This window comes from Lygodium microphyllum, chromosome 16 (genome assembly GCF_053477565.2).
Source record: "Lygodium microphyllum isolate KBCC chromosome 16, Lygodium_microphyllum_v1.1.10, whole genome shotgun sequence".
Classification (NCBI taxonomy): Eukaryota; Viridiplantae; Streptophyta; class Polypodiopsida; order Schizaeales; family Lygodiaceae; genus Lygodium; species Lygodium microphyllum.
In genome coordinates, this window is record NC_141150.1 from 52,351,119 (window position 1) to 52,365,805 (window position 14,687).

A 14,687-nucleotide genomic window follows, 5' to 3' on the forward strand; every position below is an offset into this window, starting at 1 on the left:
TTCAGGTACCTTTCATTGTTTACCTTTTCTCACCAAAAAAAGAAAAGGGCATAGGAGACCACTTGTCAAAACCTCTAATGAAAGCAAGTTTAAATTAAAAATGACATAGGGTGACTGCTTATCAAAACCCTTAATGGAAAGACTCTATCTCGTTAGGAAGTCTTGGATTTGTTCTCTCTAGCTACCACTTAGTAGTACTATCCTTGCATGACCTTGCCTTTTCAATTATCATCTCTTATCTTGCTTAATTCTGTCGCAAATGTTGTCTAATGCAACACGTGCACCTTGTGGAAGGGAAAATCATAGTAAGCAAAAATATCATCTATTGTTTTGAGGTATGCATTGTTGGGTTGGAATGAAACCTTCCACATCGTAATACGATTTTGAATGGGAATTGCAAAAAGATGGATCAAATTGAAAATTTGGAAAATTTTCACTTAATGGTAGGTTGGATAATGGGTGATCCATCTTACAGAATGCACACAACCCTTTTTGCTTTCACCATATAGTCCTTTCACACTTGTATTTGTCTTGATGTGTCTAATTCTACTTTCTTTGTAGGACAACTTATCTTCTTTATCCTTCGTTGCTCAATGGCAACTATCACTTTGCCCTTGTCCTTTTGAATGGGTATTGCTTTAGTCATGTGCTTTAAAATCTTCAATTTAGTTGCATCATTTTGTAAGCTTTATAGAAGTAGCTAAATATCCTTATTCAAAATCCCACATCTTTATATTTTGGTCAATATTAACTCGTACATACATAACTGTCACTAGAAAATTGGTGAACAATTGTTTTTTAAATTATTTGCAATATACTAAGTAAATAATATGTACATAATCTCCTTAAAGATGTTATCAAGATTAAGCCAAAGGCTATCCCTCAAGAAAGGGGATCATTAACCTTTTTGAGATTCTTCCACACAATCTTATAAACCAAAGTAAACATTCTTAGCTCATGTGAAAACAATCAAAACTTATTTACCTAACTCCCTTCTAACAAGGACTTGGAAGGAGAGATACTCTTAAACATCTTTTAGTTCCTTCACCTCTAGAAAAACCTAGTGACTATTGCTCTCAACATTTTCCATATCTTGATTGAATCTTCAACTAAAGTATAAGCATCTCCAAACAAATCTGTTTTAACATTGATATTTTTTGCAAACACTGTTGCATTAATCTAGGTCTTCAGTTTTTTCATAGGGTCTTACTGCTTGACAATATCAAAACAAATGATGAACACTCCTCCACTTTGGGTGAAGCCTTGAAGGCCTTCTTGACTCTATCATTGTTGGGGACTTGTTTATAACAATCTTTCACAGAATTAAATGTAACCTAGCCGATCATCTTGCTTCCCACACCCCATAAATCATTCCTTTGACCATATCTTAAATTTACATTTGGAGCCATTTTCTCCAAGAGGTTCAAAATTTGTGCATATGAGTAAGGTGCATATTCTAAAATACCATGCAATCCAACTCTACCTACCAAGAGTCAGATGACCTTTCAAGATTTGATAATAATTGTCCAAGGTTTCAGGGACTTTATTCTCTTAAGAAAAGGTAAGGTTAAGAGCTTAGCCTTATCTTTCAAAGGTTCAATCCCAAGCTTCTAGGCCTCATGCAATAGAATGCCATCCATTTTTACATTTGAGGCCCCATAAAAAAGCCTTGAACTCCTCTATCTTGAATGAAGTTGATTTGATGAAATCTAAAACCAAGGCTATGAATACCACAATTGACACATGCATTTTGCTCATCATCGACTTAGTTGTTTGCTCTATTGTAATCCCTATACCTAAATGGAAGATGATAGATTTAATACGTGAACAAAATGTATCATTTTAAAACCATATAAGGTTATCTCTTAAGTTTTTTCCATCAAAGATGGGCAAACTTTGTCTTCCCTTGGCTAATCACCAATCCAGATGAAGTGGAAAATGAAGTAAAAGTCTCAAGCAAGGCATCAATTGAATCCTTTTTTAAGTAGCGAATACATTGGAGTTATATTTTGTAAAGAATTGAAATACAAAGTCGCATTAAGAATTGCATCACGTATTCTTCTTTTGTGCACAAAACCATGTTGATAAAAGCAAATTAAAGGAGAAACTTGATTTTGAAGCTAGTGCTTTAGCAATAATTTTGTACCCTCATATTTATAGCATGGTTAAGGGTCTCCATTGAAAGTTTTCTAAGTAATCTACATATATCTCCCCATAAAGCATTGCAAGATTTTAGCTGATATCAAGTTCAAGGGATTCCCATGCCTTCATCTTGCTTGCAACAAATGTCAACTCCTCTTAGAGAAATTACCTCTCAAGCATAGTAGCTTTTCTCTCCAAATGTGGGATCCAACATGTCAAGAATGGATCCCCCTAGAAAACATAGAAAAATAGGGAAACATAGGGAGAAAATCTATCTTGTAACATTGAGAAGCAATGCGTTCATATCTTCTAATGCATTAAGACCAAGGAAAAAGAAGAACATGAACTATGTAGACAATGTATTCTAGCATCACTTCAAATTCCTTTCATGGATTCATTTCGATTGTTACACATCTTTATCTTTATTATGTCACAATATGCTCACAAAGAAGAAGGAGAAATATTATAATGAATTCATATCCATGAAAAAATCCTCTTCACAATGTTAAATTGTCTTAGTCTTTATCTCTCACAATCTCTATCATGAATTGTTTTTCAGAAAATTCAATCTTTCTTGCTCTCCTAGTTGCTCATGCATTATACATCAATGTACAATGGAACAATTAATTATCATTTGCTCTCAGCATTAGAGACATCCCCAACGGGTATCTTTTAGTATGAAGAGGCATCACATTCACTATAATATCCTTTTATGTCTCTATAGGCAATATCACTTTCATCTTTACTCAAGTCTTCAAGCATCTTCCACTTTGATCTAACTAGTTAGAACTACTCCTCAATTTACCCTATTTCAAGAACCCAAAACTTTTAAGCTATACATCCCATGACATATAGAAGCTTATGCATCCTTATAGGAAAGAAGCACAACATAACCAAATAGAGCTCAATGGAATCACAAAATCATCATGAAAACCATATCAAAATTTTAAACTAGATAATAAAGCCAAAAAGAAATCTTTAATACACAAGTCCACATTATACACTCTTATAAGAGGATAACTTTAACCTTACAATAGGCAAACAAAACCGTCCATAACACTACAAAAGCACATAAAGTGAATCTCTAAAGCAAAAGAAGCTTCAAAATAAACAAAGAACCATTCATCACTCCAAGAGGGATATGCAAAAATGTTAAGAAAACCTCAACCTATATCATAAGCCACATTGCCAAGGTTCACAAAACATACCATAAACAAAATTAGGCATTCAATTTGTTTAAAAAAACAAGAAAAAAACCCAAATTTATTAAATAATAAAAAAATAACCACCCCACATAAAATAAGAAAAAAAGGGAAAAAAACTTCACACACACACACACACACACACACACACACACACACACACACACACACACACACACACACACACACACACACACACACACACACACACACACACACACACACACACACATCTAACCACTTCCCTCCTATACATTATTTTCACTTTGTTTTTGAAAAAATACCCAAAAAAAGAAAAAAAGACCAAAATAAAAAACTTAATAAGAGATTAAAAAAATAAAAGCCACAAAAAATGACTTTATTAAAAAATAAAAGAAAAAACATATGAAAACAAAAGATCCCCAACATCACTCCCCAAAATACTTCTTAGCCCACATACCCACCTGGATTTTTGTTTTTTGTTTTATCATGGTTTTTGCCAATGGACATGTAGCTCTACATGTTAGGAGATTGGCTATTCTTTCTTCATGCAGCTATAGGGTTGGACTTGTGGCTCACTTCCCTGGTTGTCTTTTCATGCCTTTAGACCTTAAGGGTGTGGCCACACACCTCTAGGTTTTTTTTAATGTTCCCTCCATGAGTACTCTCACACATAATTAATTTTTAAAACAAAATCAACCTTTTTGTTGCACCATAAAATTAATACAATGCTACTTAATAAGTTTTAATAAAATGAAGATGCCATTTATTTTTGTAAAATGAACCCCCAGTATCATAGGAACACCTTGCACCGATCACCCACTTAATTTTTAACTTAAAAGAAACATCCCTCTTTACTTGTGCACATGCACATTATGTCACACATATTAAGTTGGAGCTTGATGCCAAGCATGTATGGAAATGCCAACATAAAATGAATCCCAATTAGTCTACTCTGGTGAAGATTGAGTTGTTGAAGCTCTTAGAAGAAAAGTTCATTTATCTAGTGGCTAACAACGAATGGGTTTCACCCATTGTGGTTGTGTTTAAGAAGAACATGAAGCTTCGAGCTATGTGGACTTTTGAAAGCTCAACTCAAAAACAAAGAAGAATCATTTCTCGATCCCTTTCATGGATCAATTACTAGATACAATTGTCATAGGACATAAGCTATACTCCTTGTTGGATGGATACAGTGGATACAACTAAGTGCAGATTGTAGAACAAGATCAGTCCAATACTACCTCTACAATAGAATGGGAAACCTATGCCTACAAAGTGATGCCATTTGGGTTGTGCAATGCTCCTATCACCTTCCAATAGGTGATGATGGCCGCTTTTCAAAGTCATTTGCATGATTCTATTGAAGTTTACCTGGATGACTTCTGTGTATTCAACTTGTTCTCTAAGCACTGAGGACAGCTACATCAATGCTTTAATCGATATAGGGTGTATGAAATCTCCATCAAACCTGACAAATGCATTTTTGGAGTTTCTTTAGGATTCTTGTTGGGCCACATAGTCTTTATGTAGGAGATTGCAATGGATTCAATGAAGATCATGAAGATTGCAACCCTGACCATGTAATTATAATATGACTTGCACTGTAGAGACTAGTTTAGTCATGTTTGGGTGGGATGGGATGATGTGAAGACCAAATCATTTTTCATTAATGGTATAAATTGAATAATGAACAAAATGCTTATTTTTAACCTAAACAAAGAATCCATTTAATCTCTAGGCACTCATTGCAATGTACATTTTGAACGAAACGAACATGCAAATGTGGGATGGGTTGTGTCGTTGTGTCTTGTCCCTTTTTATCTATCATGGTAGTCCCTCCCTAACCTTTCTAGTCCATCCTATGGCTGTTAGTCTAGTTCTAATGTGGTCAATATCTGTGTTTTGATCATAGTGTGGTTGATCTTTCTCTTCTTGGTGTGGTTGATGATAGGGTTATGGATGCCTATCTGTCTGCACAACATGAAGCTATTGGTTGCATGTGTGCATATATCGTGTTGAATTTTTTTCGTAGGACTATGGTTTGCTTGTGGAATGTTCTATTGAGTCCTCTATTTGTTAGCTCTTTCTATTATACTTCTTAGTTTTTCTTGTTTTGTTTTTGTAGAATCATGTTTTCTTGGTGATTGTTGTGGAAAATCTGAGTGGAAGCAAAGATTGATGTGTGCACAAGAGGGAGAGAAGAGCTCACAAGTACAAGAACAAGTCTTGCTTATTCAGTTGCTCATGAAAGTATAACTTGGGTCACTCTCACTCACAAGTTGATGTAGACCCATGGGCTGTTTATATAGCCCCAACTGGCTAGGGTTAGGGTTTCCCCTTCCCCTCAGGTTCATTCACACTCAGCTACCCTTATTCCTTCCAGTATAAGGAGAGTTCACATGCTTACATTCTCAACCATCCCCCTCAATGCCAAGTGGCATTGGATAAAGCATGATAGGATGCCCCCCCTTAATCCATAATGAGATGGCTTTATAAATCAGGCTACAAAAGATGGTTATAGGTAGAGAGTTTGCAAGACTCAAAAGAGTCGATCTTCAATGGATTGGGAGGCAAAGTTAGCCTCCAATTTCTTAGGTAGTTCTGGAACACTAGGACACTTACTGGTGATATGTCCAATATTTTTGCATTTATTGCACTTCATTTTTTCGGGGTACTTCTTTCAGTAATTACTTACAATATGCCCTTTTTTATGACAGAAGGAGCACTTTGTAGAAACTGTATGGACTAACACTTGCTCACGGGAAGTAATTGCTAAACTGCCTTCGTTATGATTCCTCTTCTCTTCATTCAAACATGACTTGATGGTACTTGCCAAAGTTAGATTCGGGATATTGGTAAGGGTAGTAACAAGGGTTGGAAAGACCTTCTTTACAGACTTCAGAAGGATGGCAATGGCATCTGCATCATGAATTGGTGCTTGAACGGAGGCTAGCTGTGCCCTGAGCCCCTTCATATGTGAAATAAACTTACTTAGTTCTTCTCCTTGTTTATACTCCAAGCTAAATAATTCAATCCTTAGAAAAATCTTGGAGTTCTTCCCTATAGTGCCGTAGAGCCTTTCAAGCTTTAGAAAAATCTTGGAGTTCTTCCTTGTAGCGCCATAGATTTGGTTAATATGATGAAGTAAGGATTCATCCAAATGAAGCATGATGATGGCTTGAACTCTTTCATCGTCTTCTACATCAAGGGGGTTTGATGGGTCAATAACTTTGGTCCCTTTTATGAAGGGCTAGTAGCCCCGTTCCATCATTTTATATTTTACAAGGACTTGGCAGGGATGGAAATCTTTTCCATTAAACTTGTGGATTTGAGGCCTTACATCTGCATAGGCTATGGCCATTATAGGAAGGTCTTACCTATTGCCCTAGGCAATGGCAATGTCTAGTCCTTTACAAGTGGCCAAGTACGAACCAAATAACAGAATTGATAGCCCTACAAATGATAACCAACTTTAAAGCTGTAAGGATGAAAAAGGTTGGAAATCATACATATGTAATATCTCAAGGTAAGATTTTGGTGGTCTTGTCCTTCAAACAACCCTTGATTTAAGTTTTACTGTTTTCCTAGGTTTCAATAAGGTGAACTTTGACTAGGACTTTTGGCTCCTCCCCACCTTGTGGTTTAGTGTACGAACATTTGGTTGAGTAAGGTCGATTAATGACTGTGACACTAATGTAAATATTCATGTTTCAACATAAGGCAGTAGTACTAATGTCACTAAATGGCTTTTCAGTGCTTAGAAGCACTCATTTTAAGATTGAGATGTTTAAGTATTTACCTTGTCAAGCTTGACTCATTATTGGTGTTGAAAGCAGGCTTCTCGGTGAGCTTTTGATGTCCTCCAAGTGTTGAAGCTATTCAAAAATCAAGAATACACTTCATAGCATGTGCTTCAGTGATTAAAATCACTGTTAATGATTCCCAGATTGAAAAAAGTGGAAAATAGGAAGCTTGAAGCTTCCTGGCTATGGTTGCTAGAAAACCCATAGTTAGGGTTTTGGTCACATCAGCTAGTAGAGGAGGAATTAATGCAAGCCCTCTTAGGTGAAGATAGTCCACTATAGGGGCTACAATAGCCCTATGATAGCCAAGAAGATTGCACTGCTTGTAGGTCACGCCATGCTCTGGGACTTCACGTTGCCAAAATTGCACCGATTTTTGGTACCTGAGCAATGATGCCCTCCATGTTGCCTAATCCTTGACTTTAGTGTGCCATGCTGAAGCGCCCTGAGCTGGGGAGAAAATCTCCAAAAGGAATTAGGAGCTGAAATGCTCTCCTTTGCTCTCCTGAAATCCTTTAACAGAGGTGGGTTAAGCTGGCTATGGTGAAAAGGAAGGTAAATGAGAGGGCAAAAGTTCTTCTTGTGCACTTAGGTGTGTAAAGAGGCTAAGGGAAGTTGAAGGACCCGAGGTGGCTCTGATACCATGTGGAAAATTAGAGCGGAAGCAAAGATTGAAGTGTACACAAGAGGGAGAGAATAGCTCATAAGTATAAGAACAAGTCTTGCTTATTAAGTTGCTCAAAAATATTATAGTTTAATATATGAGCCTTTTGGATTGTCCAATAGGAATGCTGGATATTGACATCCGTGGAGACGAATCTTCTCTCTCCAAGTCTTGAATTTTTAATTTAAAAAAGGGGTAGTGGGAGATTTAAAAAATGGAGAATAAATAGTGCACAAACTTTGAGTTTCTCTAATCTTCTACTTTTCTCCCTTTTTTGATGAATTTATAATTTTTCTTTTTTGCTCTCTTCATGAAATCAGTTTGACTGAAAAAGTGAGCAACATACCACTTTCCCTCTCTTCTTCATTCTGGTAAACTTTCATCTCCAATTGAAGCTCTTTGTATAGAGTAATTAGGATTTTAATCATTTTGCTTATCACTGCAATTTCTTCTCCTTGTAGCTCTAGAATTTGGGCAAAACACGTGTTAAACTCAATTCGAGATGGCGGAAAAATGAAGGAAAAAGTGAAAAAAGGATGGAAAAAGAGCAAAGGCGTAGAGGTGGCCCCTAAAGCTAAGCTAAGGCAAAAAGCACAATTTTAAATGAAAAGCGCCTCAAAAAACTCTAAACACTCTTGTAAAAGAGTGCCAGGCTCCCTCCTGTGCCATTTGTAAAAGAATAGACGTGTATAGGCTTAGGGCATGAAGCAAGAAGAGAGAAATAGAAAAAGGGATTTTACCACAATGGCCGGTCATGTAAAAAGGGATGGGCACCCATGGGATTTTAGGGTTTGTATATAAAGTTCAAAAAGTAAATGGAAGCTCATTCTTTGGTGTATGGCTAACAAGAGTCATCTCTTCTTCTCTTCACCTTGCTTGTGTGTGTGCTCTTGAGAGAGGGAGTGTGAGAGTGTGAGGGAGTGAGTGAGTGTGTGGGAGTGAGGGATTAAGAGGGTGAAGCTCTTCACCATCTCCTCTTCTCACTTCTTCTCTCTTCTCTTCTCTTCTTTTTTCTCAACTGCGTGGCTATGGTGGATGGAGCTTGGAGATGGAGGAGGCTTGAGGATGCTTAAGCTAGCATCTAGGATCGTGGAGCTACCGACGTATGCGAGAGAGGAGGCAACTCATTTCGGCATCAAGGTAAGCTCACGATACCCCGAGAGGATCGACGACGTGTCGGCTAGGTGAGAGATAGCCATGAGAGCTCACTTGAAATGCTTGAAACAATAAGCAATCCATGGGTCTTGGCGGTTGAGCGTTAGCTCCCACTACATTTTGGTTCCATTTTCAGGACAACGGATTTAAGCTTAAGCACTTGTGCACCTCATCTCAAAAATCGAAGTAAGGGATTCATCCCCGAAACGGAGCTTGAGATAGGTAGGAAGTTTGGGTTTTTTGATCTTCGAAACAAGTGAGTATTTTGGGTTATTTTGTTGGTTTGATGATTGGAAAAGATGGAGAAATCATTTTAGTTTTTTGCCTTTGATCTTTGTTGCATTTAGCGTAAGTTAGGATTAGGAAATCGGATCGAAAAAGCGTAGAGTTTGCTGCTATAAAACATGGCACAAATCATGCAAAAATGGAAAAAAAGAGTGCTTGGGATGTTTAATGTTAGCAAGTGAGTGATTGGGGACATCAAAACCTTACTTGGGAAGGGGTTTAAGAGCCAAGAGGTCAAGGAAGAGCTCATTTCATACCATGACATTGAGAGAGAGAGAGAGAGAGAGAGAGAGAGAGAGAGAGAGAGAGAGAGAGAGAGAGAGAGAGAGAGAGAGAGAGAGAGCTCTTGGAGATTCGATCTTGTCGCCAGGGAGAGAGAGATTCGATCTTGTTGCCAGGGAGTCTACCGCGCTTTCCAAGTATATCAAGCCCTTTCCCTTATGCCTCGGTAATGATCTGGAAGCTCTTGTGTGATATGATTGCATGTGTGCAAGATTTGAGCAAATTAGTGCCTTCGTGCCATCATCGCGAGCCATTTGGCCTGTTTGAGTGGCTGGTTCCTAGGCTGAGTCCCAGAATTGGCCCTCGGCCCATTTACTCTCGGCCGACTCGGCCCATTAGTCAATTCAGCCCCGTCTGAGCATATCACTCGGCCCACTTGCAACTCGGCCCTTGGCCAATCTACTCCATTCGGCCCTCAGCCCCCGTTCGAATGAACCAACTCGGCCATATTGAAAATTGGCCCTTAGCTTGCGTGCCTTGGCCCGTCCAAGTGAATCTCCTCGGCTCGTCTGAATCACCCTGTCCGAGCTTCCCATTCGGTCCTTGGCCATGACAACTCGGCCTGTCCGAGCGACACACTCGGCCCATAATTTCAATTCGGCCCTTGGCCCATCTGAATCCATCACTTGGCCCTTGCAATTCGAGCGAGTTGGGCTGAGTCAGGATTTTTTCAAATTTTCAAGAAATTAGACGAGACGCCATGTAAACGTTTCGGAGTCCTCTTGATGCGTAGAACTCGATTCTGGCATAGGGAATAGGCAAATTCGTAGGATGCAATCACTTAGCAGCTCGAGTAGGCTATTGCGAGACCCAGAATCCTAGCGATAGCCAGTTGAGTCAAAGACCATGAACAAACCTAAAATGGGTAAGATAACGTAGCGAGAAACCCTAAAACTTGACAAGATGGCTAGAAGTGGGTCAACAGGCCTATCAGGCCTGAAACGAAGCGAGAGTGCGTAAGCCGCTTAGATACTTGTTTTTTGCACTCACCTTGAATTTTTACACTTGAGGTACACTTAAGGACAGTTGAAAGCCTGATTGAGCATAAGTGCACGGGAAAGAACACACACATACATACACACTGAGTAGAGATAAATTGACGATTGGATGCAATAAGTCAAGGAACTCACTCAGATAAACACCTCAAGGAACCCACCAAGCAAGCAGTGCTAGAGAAGTGGTACTGACCAACTTGCTCAACCTGATTGACAGCTTGGTGGAGCACAAGAACGTGATCATGACAGAGGAAATCTCAGACCGTAGGTCGAACGAGAAACTTGACTTAGGAGTTTTTCCAGAGGTAATTCAGCAGCTAGTGAGCAGTTACGATGCGCACGCTCAGTATGAGCACCACGGCAGAATGGCATAGGCCATCATAACAGACTTGGAAGAGGAACAAAAGCTAGTCCACAAGGCCCTGCAAGGCATAGTGAAATACAACCAAGACTAGAGTGCTAGGAGCTTAAGGCAGAACATAGAATTGCGTGAGGTACATCGGGTGTTGAACCTAGTAGGTGGGAATCAGACCAATCATGAGAGAGCCTTGGAAGGAGACTTGATATTGAGTGAGATTCTCATGAAGTGACTGCTCGACAACACAGTAGCGGAGCAGAGTGCTGCAGCACTAGCGACATCATTACTAGCAGGATTAGGAGCAAACCAAGGCTTTAAGGGCTAGTCTAAAATCCCAAATGTTGCAAAGCAACTCAACAAGTACCAACCCCATGACGATCCATACAGCTTTGTAGAGCAATTCGAGCAAGTGTGTGAGGCCAACGGCCTCACCAACTTGACTCAATGCTCTCAAGCATTCGGGCTTTGCTTAGGCGACAAAGGTAGGACTTGGTACATGAGTCTAGATGTTGGAGAACGAGCGGACTTTAATGGCCTCAAAAACCTCTTCATCAAGAGATTCTGCAAGTCTGGATACTCTGACAATCTACTAGAAGATTGATGAATGTCAAGCAAAAAGAGAAAGAGGACATCCGCGACTATGTCACCTACGTGAGGAGCCTCTTCAAGAGAATCCCCATGGGTGAACGACCTACCGAAAGAGCGGTGTCCATCATGTTTATCAGTGGAATACGGAGTGAGGAGCTGTATAAGGCCTTGGCAGGCAAGTCGAGCTTGCAACGAGACTTGCTAGCTAGGGTGTTTGAAGAGGCCATTCGAGTAGACGACTAGCTGAAAGAGTGGAGCTCCAGGAGCTCAAATTTAGAAGAGACCAACTCGCAGAGTTCAGAGAGGGCGTTAGCCTGTAGTGAATGATCAGGTCCAACGGCCCAAGACAAAGGGAAAGCCATTGAGACAAACCAAGACTTGGTTGAGGTAAAAAGGAAGATAGCTAAACTGCAGGATATATTGAGACGACCAACGCGCCCACATGTCCAATGCATGTATTGTGGCAGAAACCACTTGTTGGCCGAGTGCCAAGACCCTAGGTCACGACCTTGCGTTGATTGTAGTAGATTCGGTCATGACGTCGTGCATTGCAGATTTTTGAGAAGACTTCCATACTCACAACCATATGGCCAGCCATATCTAGCGAGCAGACCCCAACAATTCTTCGGAAGGAGAGCCCCATTGGCCCTTCCTGTGCCTAATGACGTTAAACCAGATGTTCCTAGAATGGACATAAATCCTATAGGCATACCTAGACCACCCGGTCCCTACGTGACCTATCCACCAAGGGACTCTCCAGTCCACTGTGAGAAATGCAGGATCTAGAGCATGGCAGTGAGTTATGGTGGATGAAAGAAGTGTGGACTCATGATGAAGAAGATAAAGACACTGTTTGCTACACAAGTGAATTAGGTTCCAAGATTGAGACTTGGACTCATAAACACAATCTTGTGTATGTGGACAATGACATTGACACTTCACTGAAATGAAAAGAGTACTATCATTGCATTAAGAAAAGGAAGAAAGTACAATGCTTTATAGGAAAGTAGGAAATTGCAGTAGGCACCATTGTGCATCTACGATAGGTTAGCCTGCATGTCCTTGACCCTGAAGCTCCATACAAAGAGGATGTTTAGTGAGTGTGATTGTTGATTCTCAACACCCCTCCTCAATCACAACTAAAAAGGCACAAAGTGTGTAGAGGCTGTAATGAGAACCACCTGCAAAGTGTGGGCACACCACAAACATGGTAGACACTAGAGGTTGTTGCAGAAAAGGTTAAGTGTGGGCACCAAAACATGATGGACATCCAGAGGCTGTAACAGGGGCCTCACAAAGTGTACAGGGACTGTAATGCCAAGTTACATAAGGAGTTTACAAAGCTTATGGCAGGAAGCATTAGGGCAAGGAAGTACAAGGCTTTTAAAATAGTTTATCAGAGTTATGAGAGTAGAAGGACTGATGAGTCTTGTCCTTCCGATCCTGGTGGTCTTCATCTTCATCTTCTTCTTCCTTTGCTCCATTTTCTTCTTCTTCTTTGACTGCGACTAGATAGGCCTTTTGGGATCTCTTTCTTGCGTGGCAGAACTTCTCGGTGTGTCCGGTCCTTTTGCAGAAGTCACAGAAGAGCTGATCCTTCTTGCCTTTGTACCTGTTGCCAACATACAATGCGTGCTCATCTCTAGAGGTACTTGGTTCTTCCTTAGTTTTTAGCTTCTTTTCTTCTTCTAACAGTGATGCTTGGATATCAACAAGTTTAGGATTTGGCATATTGATTAAAGTTGTTGATACATTATTATATTCAAGAGGCAAACTCTTAAGTAGAACACCGATGCAAACATCTTCATCCATTTTAATGTTGATTCCTGCAAGTTGGGTTAGGAGTCCTTCCATGTAATTGAGATGTGTGGCAAGTGATGTACTGGACTTCATTTCAAGCCTGAAGAACTCAATCAGGAGACCATACTTTGATGATTTAGATTGTGCACCAAATAGGGTGTCAAGTCTTTTCCATGTATCCTGTGAGGTCTCACAGTTATCCACATGGTGGATATAACTGTCGTCTAGCTCCAGTTTGATAATGGCCTGGGCTCTATCATCATTCTTTTGCCAAGTAGTTGCAAGGTCCGCGTCCCGAGGTTTCTTCTCTTTGCCATTTGTGATGGCCCAGAGACCCTTTTTCATCAAAATGAGCTTGATGCGGGTTTGCCAGGTGTGAAACCCGACTCCTTTGAATCGAGAATTTGGAGAGTCTTTTCCCATGTTAAGGTTGCAAGATCAGCAGCAAATCAACACCAGAATTGTGAGATTTTATCAGTAGAAGAGCAGAATGCAGTGTGTCAAGAGACACAGTTAGTGACAGTGTGAAAACACACTATGTCAGTGTTGATGTTGAGCTTGATTCTTCTTGTTCGGGATCGTTCGGTCGTTCTTCAATCTTCTCAGGTCCTTCCCCTCCTTGATTTGATGCTAGGTTAATGGATTAGAGTGGGCTTTAGCTTGGTTTAGTGTCAGGAGTGAGAAAAACTGAGGAAAAAAAAGCTTGAGAAATTTTGGCTATGGTGGAATTAGGGTTTCTGAGACAGGGGCCTGGTTTTTCTCAGATTGCAGGAGCTATACTTGATCATTTTCAAAAATTTTTACATGCCTAGGAAGCTGACTTCATGGGCTATCAAAGCCCCATGATAGTCGATAAGATTGCAGACAGTATGGCACGCGCAGGCAGGTCGATTAGATTCGGCGCAGTTCAGGACAACGATGACAAATTTGTGCAATGCTAGGGCTGTAGATCACAAATGTGGTTGTTTGTTGTGCTAGGAGGGAGTGCCTTGAGTGAAGGAAGATATGTCTAGAAGGAAGTTTCTGAAGATATGCTCTACAGAGAGAGATATGAAGGCTCCATGGAGGGTATGTCCTGCAGGTCACAGTTGAAGACTATGGCAGTGACTAGGAATTTTCACGATGCTGAGCTCCAGATGGTCAAATGTCCTGGATTGATGTGATACAGGGAAGCTTTGTGAGTTGGGGAATACTTTTTCAGAAGGAAGCTCCAAGAGATTTGACCTGTGGAGTGAGATATAAGCAGCTCAATCTGATAGGGTGCTGCTGGCTATGGCTGCCATGAAAGCTTCAGTGAGAGTAGAGTTGGGAGATGAAGTCATGAGCTGACATTGAGCTAGATTGAGGTTGAGAGGAATCAAGAGAGGCTGGAGAAGCAATGCCATGCCCAACTGGGCTCTGATACCATGTGAGAAATGCGGGATCTAGAGC